The sequence below is a fragment of the Mus musculus genome, chromosome 18 (assembly GCF_000001635.26).
Source record: "Mus musculus strain C57BL/6J chromosome 18, GRCm38.p6 C57BL/6J".
Taxonomy (NCBI): Eukaryota; Metazoa; Chordata; class Mammalia; order Rodentia; family Muridae; genus Mus; species Mus musculus.
Window position 1 is genome coordinate 84744819 of NC_000084.6, and position 11567 is coordinate 84756385.

Here is an 11567-nt window from a genome sequence, read left to right on the forward strand (position 1 = left end):
CTGAGAGGTTAAAATGTATTGATTTCTATGACATCCAACTGACTTCTCAGACCAAAAGAGGATTTGGTTTTTACCATCTCAATTGCTTCTTCACATTGTTTTTTTTTTTTTTTTGAGGCAGGGTCTGTCACTGAGTCTGAACACACTGATTCAGGCAGACTGGCTGACTAGCGAGCTTCAGGGTTCCATGTCCCTCTCCCTCTTCCTTAGCACTGGAGTTACAAGCGTGTGCGGCCATGCAAGGCTTGTGCATGGCTGCTAGCAGTGGAATTCAGGTCCTAAGGCTCACTCAGCAATCGGTCTATCAGCGGAGTCATCTTCACAGCCATCATGGGGTCCATGAAACAGGAGTCTAGCGTGGATATGGCTCACGTTTTCTTGCACTTCGCCTTCCGAGTAACTTCTGACCATCTCTTGTCAGCAAGGAAGAGGAGGTGAATGAAGTGGCTAAGAAGTAAGTGCCTTTTGTTTCCTCGGTTTAGCGAATGTTGACCACCTGCCCAACCAGAAGATGATGCTGTGTCACTCAGCTTCCAGTCCTTGTGACAAGAGCTCTCAAGGGACAGAAAGGCTTGTGTTGGCTTCTTGCCTGGAGGTTTTAATTAATCCATGCTTGGTGGGCGTGGTTGCCTGTGTTGTGGAGGGAGCAGAAGGCAGAGGAAAGCTGCATGAGGGCTAGGAAGTGGGAGAGATGGAAGGTTCCCATGTATCTGTCAAGGGTGTGTGCTCGGTGACCTTTCTCCATAACTAGTACCACCTGTGGCTGGCATTTCCGACCCCTCCCAGGAGCATAGTCAGCTGAGAATCAAGCCTTTAGCCCATGAGCTTTGAGGGGACTTTACAGATCTGAGCCACGAAAAGTAGCTTTGATGGCTTCCTTTTGAAATGCTGTACTAAAGGTCTGTCTGCCTCCCAGGCTGTGTCCTTGCTTTGCACGTCTGGTTTTCAGTTTTGGGTAAGTAAACAAGCCCCTGAACAACTGTTCTACCTTTCGGACTTACAGCCCACCTGGAAGACACTTTATAGCTGATGCCAAGGTCCTGCTCCCTGTACTTTTCAGGGTGAGTGTTTCTTACTCTCTAACAATTGCTGAAGCTGAGCTTCATTAGATATGCTACAGAAGAGCTGGTGAGACTGCTCAGCTGGTAAAGGCACATGCGACCAAGCCTGCCTACAGGTTTTGATCCCTGGAACACCTGAGAACTCACTTTTGATGTGCAAACCCATCCAAACGACAAGCTCCTTAGGAACAACCTGAAGATGGGGTTGAGGTAGCTCTCCTGAAAAGTCTCTCTGTGTGAGTGTTACTTTGTTTCTTTTGTTGTTCTTGTTTATTTGGTCGGTGGGTTTTGTAAGACTTTGATGAGCTGGAGATCCATGCAAAAGCAAGAGGAATTTATTTTTCCAGCATGCTGGGGTTGCTCATCCTGCACCCAAAGGAGAGGCAGCAACTCTGGGCGGCCAGTTCAGCGAGTTTTTATACAGTTTTCAGGGGCAGAATAGAGCATCAGCAACTAGGCACAATATGATTGGTGGAACAGTGCACCCTTTAAACTGATTAGTCTTCAGGGAATGAGGTTTTAGGGGCTTAATTAGCCTCTTCCTTCCAGCCTATGTACTCTGACCTGTCTCATCCAGGAGGGGGAAGGGTGCCTGGTGGAGTTTTCCAACAGTTCTGAGCTGACCTTTTCAGTTTCACATCCAGAAATAAGACTATCCATCTTGCGTTTCCCATGAAAATTGTAGTTTCCAAAGGCTGTATTATAACTCATAAAAATGATCTTATAGGCCCTGGAGAGATGGCTTAGCATTTTAGACCACTTGCTGCTTCCACAGAGGATCTGGGTTAAGTCCCCTGCACCCACATGGTTGCTCAAAACTGCCTATAACTCCAGTTCCAGGTAGATATGATATTCTCTTCTGGAGATTCCATGGTCCCTGGAAACCACATGGTGCACCTACATACATGCAGGCAAACAATATACATAAAATAAAAACAAAATAGTTTTAAAAATATCCTGTACAGGTACTTTACATTTTGTGTGTGTGTGTGTGTGTGTGTGTGTGTGTGTGTGATAGCACACATGTAGTGGTAACTTAACATATGAGAATATGACTTGCGGAGGTCCTTTCTCCTTTCAGCATGGGTTCCAGCAATCATAGGCAGGTAGGCAGGGTTGGCAGTGTCAGGTCCAAAGGAAACTCCATTTCCACAAATTCTGGGAGCTAAACAAAAGCCAGCATTCTCAGGAATTTGTGAAGCCAGATCTCCCTACCAAAGGAACCATGCCTATTATCGCTGGCAGAAGGGACAAATGACTAACTGTGGTTTCTATTAGAATATCAAAGCTCACGCTAGCCTCCAGGCTCCCTCAGTACCTGTTACCTATTTCGGAGTCCATGCTGGCATCTTGGCTCTTTTCATTTTTCCTTGCCTTCTCGCTGACCCTAAACTTCCTCCAGCCCAGGAGCTCCCCTCCCACCGGCTTTCCATTCTCCTCATCACCCTGCTATTTCCATCATGTGGCTCTCCTCTCTTCCTCTCTTGGCCCTCACCTTGTCTTCATCTCACACTGCCCCTTGCACCTCACTGCCTCTGCTCTGCTCCTGCTTACTCTCCTGGCCAGGCCCAGTCTGCTGCCATAGTCAGTGTACTGTTTTCTTGTAGAAATATTTAATCCCAATACAGGGTTTCTAACCTACCTTTGACCATTTAGTTCCTGGATAAAACACACACACACACACACACACACACACACACACACACACACAATCTTTATATTTATTATAAGCTTTAATCAGCAAAAGAGCTGGGCAGAAATCTATCCTTCATATGATTCTGTCTCTTTCCCAGCCAATAATCCCATTATGTAATTTGCCATGCTTCATCTAGTCTGCTGTTAACTACAATTAGCCAACCCATATGGCCATTATTTTAAGATTCTTAGTCCATGGCGGTTTCTCCTTTATTCACTTTCTTCTCCTCACCTAATGGTTCTCCTCTGACCCCAAGCCTGGAGACTCTAAACCCTGCCTGTGTCTCCTCTTCCCAGCTATTGGCTGTTGGCATCTTTATTTACCAGTCAGGGATAACTTGGTGGGCAAGGTCACATAGCATCACCTGGGTCTAAGTGAGGGCTCTGGAACAACCAGTGTTCAGTATCTCAAAATACCAAACGTTAACATTTTCCCTTTCTGCTCTGGACTCTTCCAAGATGCCTCTGGCTGTTCTTTCCCTCTACAATAAATCTACAATAAAAACCTTTAATTGTGCCATTAATCCCAGCATTCAGGAAGCAGAGGCCGGTGGATCTCTGAGTTTAAGGTCAGCCTGCTCTACAGAGCAAGTTCCTGGACAGCCAAGGTTACACAGAGAAAAACAAACAAAAAACCCCAAGCCCCCCAAACAAAACCAACACCAAAACCAAACCAAACCCAAGACAACAACAACAAAAGCAAAACAAAACAAAAAACCAAATCAACTTTCCTTCAATTATGCCTTGGAATGGTCCTGTTTGTTGCAGGATATTTGATCACATTGTGACCCCTGAGATTGTGTTCTTTACTAGGAAAACCTGTTTCTAGTTGTGGTGTGGCTCAGACTTAGCATGCACCTTTAATCCCTCTGGCTGGAATATAGGCATGCCCTTAGTACTCACCTTTAATCCCAAACATCAAAGGTAAAGTTGGTTTGTAGAAGGAAACACCCAAGTTTGAAGGTGATGTCTATTTGAATAGCAGAAAAGGTGATGGGTCAGAGACAGATTTGACAGAATAAGACATGCCCAACTCCCACTGGAACAGAGAGAACAGTGCAGAGGACAGGGGCAGTTTTCCTGGGAGAATCTTACAGAGACAGGTTGAAGAGAGAATAAGCTGGACACAGGTGAAGACAGAATGAGCCAGAGAATGAGAAGGAGCCGAAAGATTAGAATAGATTGCCAGAGTTAGTTTGAGGCCAAGCAAACCAATTCAGTCAGAGGCTGAGAGAGAAACCAGATTGAATTGGTCAAGTGGGAGAGGAGTTTGAGCCAGAACAGCTGAGCTGACCAGCCAGCTAGAGTTCAGAAAGCTCTAGAAAGGGTGAGCTTATTTAGCAGTAAGTCTAGAAGGCTGAAAACATTCTAGGCCTAGATTAGATTGTATGGAGGCTAGAAGCTTCCAGGACTAAGCCTAGATTAGCAGGCTGAGGCAGTATGCCTCAAGAGACAATTATATTAGGTGCATAAAGACCCAATCACACGTGTTAACAGTTTATACAGCTAGTGAGTAAGTGATTTTACCAGTTGAGTCATCTTGCCAACTTTTCTGTGGCATAGCTAATGAAGCTCAGCTTCAGAAATGTGTTAGAGAGTAGACACTCCCCATGAGAAGTACAGGGGGGCAGGACCAGTGCCAATGCAAATAAAAATTTATGTAAAGAACCATGAAACCACTTCTGCATTATTTATTATTTATTCATTTTGGTGACTGAATTGCTTGGTTCTTGAATGTGAACTTTTTACGTGACAATGTTGTGTCACAGGGACAAAAGGCTGGGCACTGTTACAGGCCACATAGAACCCTAGTACCTCTTAAGTCGTCACACGTAACACCACATCTCCATAAAACTGCAGGGCCCTTCTGGTAGCTTCAGTCCCTCCTCTTGCTGTGCCTCTGCTCTGGCACTGCTGAGGATGCTGGCATTTCCATCTGACCCTCAGGCAGCACTGGCAGAAGCTCAGAACCCTGTGCTTCCTCCTGTTTCTCTGTCTCTGAGGGGTGTCTGTGGGGACTCTGCTCCAGCCATCGGTCAGAGACTTGAATATTTTGCTAGAGCAGGGACACAGTTTCCTCTCCTTAAAGCCACATTTGCCAGGTGGTGAGCTCAACCCTTGACAGATCATCTAGGAATATGGAGTCTGCACTTACAGCCCAGCCTCAGACTCCCAGGCCTTCCTTGGGCTCTTCCAGCATTCTGAGTCCTCCTGTGGTGCCGTTCCCTTCTCTTTAATCAACCCCCTTTCATTCTGTCTAGTGTCCTGGCATCTCTTTGAAGGTGAAACCAGAGTGAACAGTGTAATAAGAGGTTGCATAATTTTGAGAAAGCTGCACCATTTTTTAAAATTGGCGCTTTTGATCACTGCCCCTGATTATTGTAAACATCCCTTCTGCTGAATTGTAAGCTTGGCTGTTTTATTTTTTCCTCTCTCTCTTAAAACAGTTGCTGGAATCATCTGCAGGCCAATTCTGCTCCAAATCTTAATTATTCCAGGTGTCTTGGTAAGGGTTTACTGCTGTGAACAGACACCCTGTCCAAAGCAACTCTTATAAGGACAACATTTAATGGGGGCTGGTTTACAGGTTCAGAGGTTCAGTCCATTATCCTCAAGACTGGGAGCATGGCAGCATCCAGGCAGACATGGTGCTGGAGAAGGAGCTGAGAATTCTACATCTTGATCCAAAGGTAGTCAAGACAAGACTGGATCACACTGGCCAGACTTAAGCATATAAATGAGACCTCAAAACCCTATCTCCACAGTGACACACAATGACACATTTTCCTCTAACTTCCTCTACACCTCCTCCAATAAGGCCACACCTCCTAATAGTGCCACTTCTCAGGAGCCTAACTACCACACCAGTCATGAAGTAACACCAGAACCCTCACCTAGCCACCAGGTGACTTGCATGGACAGTAGGAGGTGAACTTCTCACTGTGGCTCTCCACGGGAGACAAGTGAACAGTGCCCTGGGAACAGTATTCCTTCCTGCAACAACCTGGTGGTTTGATTGACAATTCCCCTCATAGGCTCACATATTTGCATGCTAGTCCTTAGCTGATGAACTGTTTGGACCGATTAGGAAGAGTGGCTTTGTTGGAGTAGGTTTGTCTTGGTGGAGGAGGTGTGTCCCTGGGTGTGGGTGTAGGTTTCAAGAACCCACACCAGATCCAATGTCTCTCTTTGCCTGCTGCCTGTGGGCCAGGACATAAAGTCTCCAGCTATTGCTCTTGTACCATGGCTGTCTGCTTTCTGCCATGGCGATAATGGACTAGCCCTTTGAATATGTAAGCCAGCCCCATTAAATGCTTTCTTTAAGCAATGTCTTAGTCATGGTGTCTCTTCATAGCAGTAGCCCAGAAACTAAGGTACACCCTCTGTCCCCACATCCTGCAGGCTCCCAGGCCTTCAGAGTTTCCCTTCTGTGGAGTATTATGGGCTGGGAGTTCCATCCTCAGATTCAAGTTCCAGGAAGGCCATCAAGAGAGTGTGTAGATGCAGCCTATGACAGACTGCGCTCTGAGTTTCTGTGGGACACATGAGGGTTTATTGCCTCTGAGGGTTTTGTATAAGAGGCTAATTTTTACAGCAATAGTTGAGATGAAAAGGAAAAGTAAGGATTTCAGCTTGCACTTGAAGAATGAACCCCAAAGCCCATGTTTCCTTGTCTTGGTGGCAGAGGAGACATGATACAAAGTCTCTGCCACTTCACCAAAGGACTGTGGTAGCAGGGAGCTTCCTGGAGACTGTAAGGCTGCCATCTCCCAGTAGGGAGACTTACTCAGTGAGAACTCGATGCCATCATAACCACGGCATAAACCATGTCTATGATCTGGGGCAGCAATGGCACTGACATGCTGGGTGTGGAGGCTCACGCCTCTAAGCCTAGCATTTGGGAGAGGGAGGCAGGAGGATTTGAGGATAGACTAGATATACTAGATAGCGAATCACAGGCTGGTCTGTGCTGTAGAGCAAGGCTGTGTCAACAAAGCAAAGCAAAATAAAAACAAAATATAATAGAAGGTGCTATACATGCACACACATGCACACACACACACACACTTCTCATTGACTGTTTGAAACAATATTAGGTCAAATGTCTAGACATTTGGCCTAATTAGGTCACTTGTATCCCATCTAAACAGACCCTGTCTCATATTGCTTGAGGGCCCAGCATGGGCCTGGCATGTGAGTATGTCACAGGCACCCTGCCATTGTGAATTAGTTCTGTACAGGAGAGATTATTGACTTACATCGGCCTCCAAGGGCATTCCCTTTGTTTGAAGTCACTAGCTCTGACAGAGTTGTCCCTACCCACTCTGCCTTGTAGCTTTCTGAGGTTGAGGTACTATTCTAGAGATGGTTCAATGTTAAAAAGCTCTTAAAGATGCAACCCACCCCACCCCACTCCACAGACCACCACTATCAGGCTCCTTTCAAATTCTGAGGAGGGGGTGCAGAACTGAGTGAATGATTGATAGGAACACAGCCATATCTGAGACCCCCCCCCCATGTTAGTAGGAACACAGCCAAGTCTAAGACCCCCATGCCAAGGGCTTAAGTCTAAGGGAATGTCAAAGCCATCCTCTGACCCAGGTAAATAAGTGATCAGTGTGTGCAAAACCTAGCAACCACAGCTTCCTCCTCCCAGAAGACTACAACCTGAGACTGCCCCTGCCTCCACGTGAGACCTCCTACCACACCAGCAAGACCTGCTTCCTGTTCTATTGATACAACAAACCTACCTCCTTGCCTGAGTTTGTGGGTTGCCATTGGTGGTGATATGTCTCTATCAGAGTGCACAGCCCACAGAATCTCAGCTTTTCCATAGATGTATCCTTTTGTTGTTCCCTTGTCACCCTGTCAGGTGACTCCCTCCACCATCCAGGTCTCAGTGAAAGATAGTGAGTCTGCCTGGTACTTTCCTCTGATTTTATAATTCTCCAGGGGGCAATCCTATAGTTTGAAAAACTGCACTGACTGGAAACCAGTTTTGGTTCTGTGTCCTGAACCAGAGAAGCTGGGTTTCTAGGTTGCTCCTTCACACTCTTTGGATGCTCTAACTACCCAGCTCCTCCTGCTACCTTCATCTTCAGCAGCCTGTGCCTCTGCTACTTCAGGTGACAGAAGAGGTTGCCATACAAACATGCACCTGTCCCAGCTTCCAGGCACCATGCTTAGGGTATAGACACCATGTGTAGGGTATAGACCAGTCATCTCACAGCTTAGACCAGGAGCTCAGAGCATGGAGCCAGGACCTCAGATAGAGTCTGCCTGGGTACCAGAGAGCATGGTTCCAGGGGAGTCCATAGGAAAAGGGAAGTTGTAAAGCTTCCATCATTCAAGCAGGGTATGGAGGATGTCCTTGGAGAGGGCAGGGCATGTAGGACGACTGGTTTAGACTGAAGACTAGCCAGGGTGTAAACAATGGGAGGAGACTCAGGGTGCCTGATGGAGACTCCACTCTGGGTACCACTGCCCATTGCTCTTAAGATCTTCATGTAGGAACTGAGCAACCAGGAGCTGATGCTGCACATGGGTGAAGCCCTGCCTAAGCAGGGGAGTGATCATCTTGGAAAGAAACACTAAGGAACACCAACCCTCCCTCTAGTTCTTAGGTGAGGAACGTTATAAATGTTTAGAACAAGAGAGACTTGGACTTTCAAGGCACGAGGGAGAAAGGCAATGGGGCAAAGCTATTCATAAAAAGTTGAACTCTTGCCTGCCTTGTAAGAGCTGTGTATGAGCTTCAGTTCACATTTGGTGTCTCGGGAACCCCGGGAGATGGAGCACATTGCAAAAGCAACATCTCCCCTAAGCAGTTTGGAGCCTGGAAACAATCACAATGTTTTCTTTCTTTCTTTCTTTCTTTTTTTTTTTACAGTACTGTAATTTATGCAGCCCCCTGAGGGCGCATTGCCAAATTTAATTCCTGAATAGTATAATGATGAACCACTTCTTGAGTGCAGAACTTTGGACTGTCTGGGGATATTTACAACTAAGAGAAAGTGCATCCCAGGCTGGGCAAACTCACCAGCTTTCCTGGCTCTGAGGGGGAGGACTTCTCACTGCAGGGCCAGGCACCAGGAGGCAGATAATAAAACCAAGAATAATTTACAGTGAATTAGCAGGAAGGGATACACGGTAAGGCATGCCGGGTACCCTGGGAAGAGACAGAGTAGGAGAAATAGGTGGATGTTGGCCAGGAAGCAGTACAGCCTGCGGAGATGTGGAAGAGGAGGATGTCAGACAGCAAGGAAAGGCAGTGAGGCTGGTCCTTTATGAGAGGGATGCGGGAGGAGATGGATGCAACCAGCAAGGAGCTGAGAGAATAATGAGGAACCTCACGGGGTTCTGCTGGGGACTGAGCTTTTATGAAACACCAGCAGGTCGTGTTTAACAGAGCTGGAGGCACCAGGAAGACAGCATGGGGCTCTGATGGAACTTCCAAGTATGTTCAGTGAACAGACAGCTTCTGGACAGAATCTACTGACAGGCCAATGGTGGACGGACAGAAGTCCCAAGCTTTCCAGGCACCAGACACTGAAGGATGGGGCTGCCCTTCCTGAAGATGTGGACTTTGAGTGGAGCAGCAGCTCGTTAAGTCTTCAGCAAACAGTGAGGCTGGCTGTCCACACCCAAGCATGGCATCCAGGTTCCTGGAAAGGGGCACGGAGATGTGAACTCTGAGGGTCTATGCTGGAACTAAAGCCGTGACTTTGTGGCCTCGTTCTCAGTTTCCCAGGGAGACCTATTTTGAACTGTCCCATTTAATAAGATTATGGGACAAGTCCTTGGGAAAACAAAATTCTAGTCTATAAAAATCGAGGTTATTTTTGCTCTAGTCATCAGCGAGGGGGAAGCCAAGAACTCTGTCCTCCATCCGAGTGAGCACCTAACCTGTGTTTCCTGTGAGACGTCTCACACAAGGCTTTACACAAGTGACCCTTCAGAAACAAAGCCTTTATGGCACGCTAGGCTCACAGTGGAAGAAACCCTCATATTTTAACCAGGTGCTTGTTCTCTGTCTGGTATAAAATTTGAGGTACTGCTCACCCAACTTACCCAAATATTTTGTGTCGCTGGACTTCGATATTTCCCTTCTGCTGTCATTTTTAAATTACATTAAATAGTTTTTCTTTTCTTTTTAAAGAAGACTAATTTGTTTATGTGTTCTATGTGTGTGCCTGGGTGTATGTATGTGAATCACATGTGTGCTGTGCTCCCAGAGGCCAGAGAAGAGCACGAGGATGGGTAGAACAGGAGGTGTAGGCAGCTGTGTACATGCGGGTGTGCAGCACTGAGCCTGGGTCCTTTGCTGGAGCAGCAAGTGTTCTTAACAGCCGAGCCAGCTCTCATGTCCCTGCTACGCAGTTTTATCTTCAATTCTTTTTCTCTGAGGGGAGGAAAACTGGGTAACAAAGAGGAGTGAAGCTTGGAGTCAGTGAGAACTCAGTGGGTCTGAGAACTAGCCACTATGTCTAATGACCTGCATTCAGTCCCCAGGACCCATACTGTGAAAGCAGAAAACTGACTATCATGAGGTGTCTTCCAACTACCCTCCCACCCCCCACCCCCTGCCATACACACACACTGTGGCAAACCTAGAGCTACATATACACCATATTACACACGAATCCATCTGCTCTCATATACCATAGTCTCCAGAATAAATAAATCAATGCAATTTTAAAACAGAGATTAATAGGGCTGTGTCTTAACTATGAGCTAAGTGTAAGTAGAAACATATGACGTGGCTTTTAACATCCCTTCCTCCCTCTTCACAGATGGAGCAGGTCTGTGGCTAGTGGTCGCCATTACAGAGAGATTGATCATGAACGTGGGGTTTCTGAAGCTGCGTTCTCAGGCTTTTAAGATACAGGTGGAGAGTGCTGGTCAGTCAAAGAAAGCCAAGTGTGGACTTTCTGATGGTCGATCGCTGAGGTCACCGGTGGGGTCTTGGCTGCTTGATTTTGATTTATCGGCCCGAGGACCCTGGAGACAGCATGTTGGTTTCTGAACTGTGAGGACAGCTGCAGTCACAGGGTGACCTCTACACTTTCTGTACTGAGGAGAGGTGTAAGCGTCATGTCCTTCCACATCCAGCCTGAGCTGCTCTGATGGATGTGTGCTGGAGCACATCTGTGTCCTGGCTCTACCTTTTGTTCTTGGATCCATCTTCTGCCGTGTTCTCAAACCTTCCCAGGGCTGTATGTAAGCTCCTTGCCAGGGGCCAAATGGGAGGGACTAGGGAGGACAGGAAGTACCAGATGGTGACTTGGAATGTTCGAATTGGGGTGGGGCACAGAGAAGCTTCCACTTGAGGTCCGGGTGTGATTTTCAGGTCGTTGGCCAGAACCTCCCTCTGCTGCTCCTCAGGGTCCAGATAAGTCCATAATAAATCCTAATGTGGATTTTCCTTGGAACACACAGGTCTGGGATGGCTAATGAAGTTGTCAGTGCAGCCATCTCCCCTGCTAGAAGAACAGCTGGATGGGAAGAGGAAAGCTGGAGACAGGGAAGTCGTGGGTGCTTGCTTTGAGAAAATGACAAGAGTCTGTCAGCATTGGAGAGAGTAACCATTACTTCCTCATCCTTTGTACCCACCCATCTATTCTTCATCTTTCTCTATCTACCTATCTATTTTTGTATGTATGTATGTATGTGTGTATGTATGTATGTATGTATGTATCTATCTATCTATCTATCTATCTATCTATCTATCATCTATCTCTATCTTCATCTATCAATCTATCCTTATCCTCTATTTATATCTATAATCTATCTACATCTCTCTATCATCTA

At 46.6% G+C, this 11567-nt stretch overlaps 1 long non-coding RNA gene across 1 annotated transcript in view; it reads left to right on the top strand.

Moving 5' to 3' along the window:
• Gm38576 (predicted gene, 38576) overlaps positions 1–9433 on the top strand; it is a 10185-nt gene extending 752 nt beyond the window's left edge. The window contains exons 2-3 of the long non-coding RNA NR_155706.1: positions 211–454; positions 9149–9433. This is a non-coding gene — a long non-coding RNA (predicted gene, 38576). The remainder of the gene's footprint in view (positions 1–210; positions 455–9148) is intronic.
• The last annotated feature ends 2134 nt before the right edge of the window (positions 9434–11567 follow it).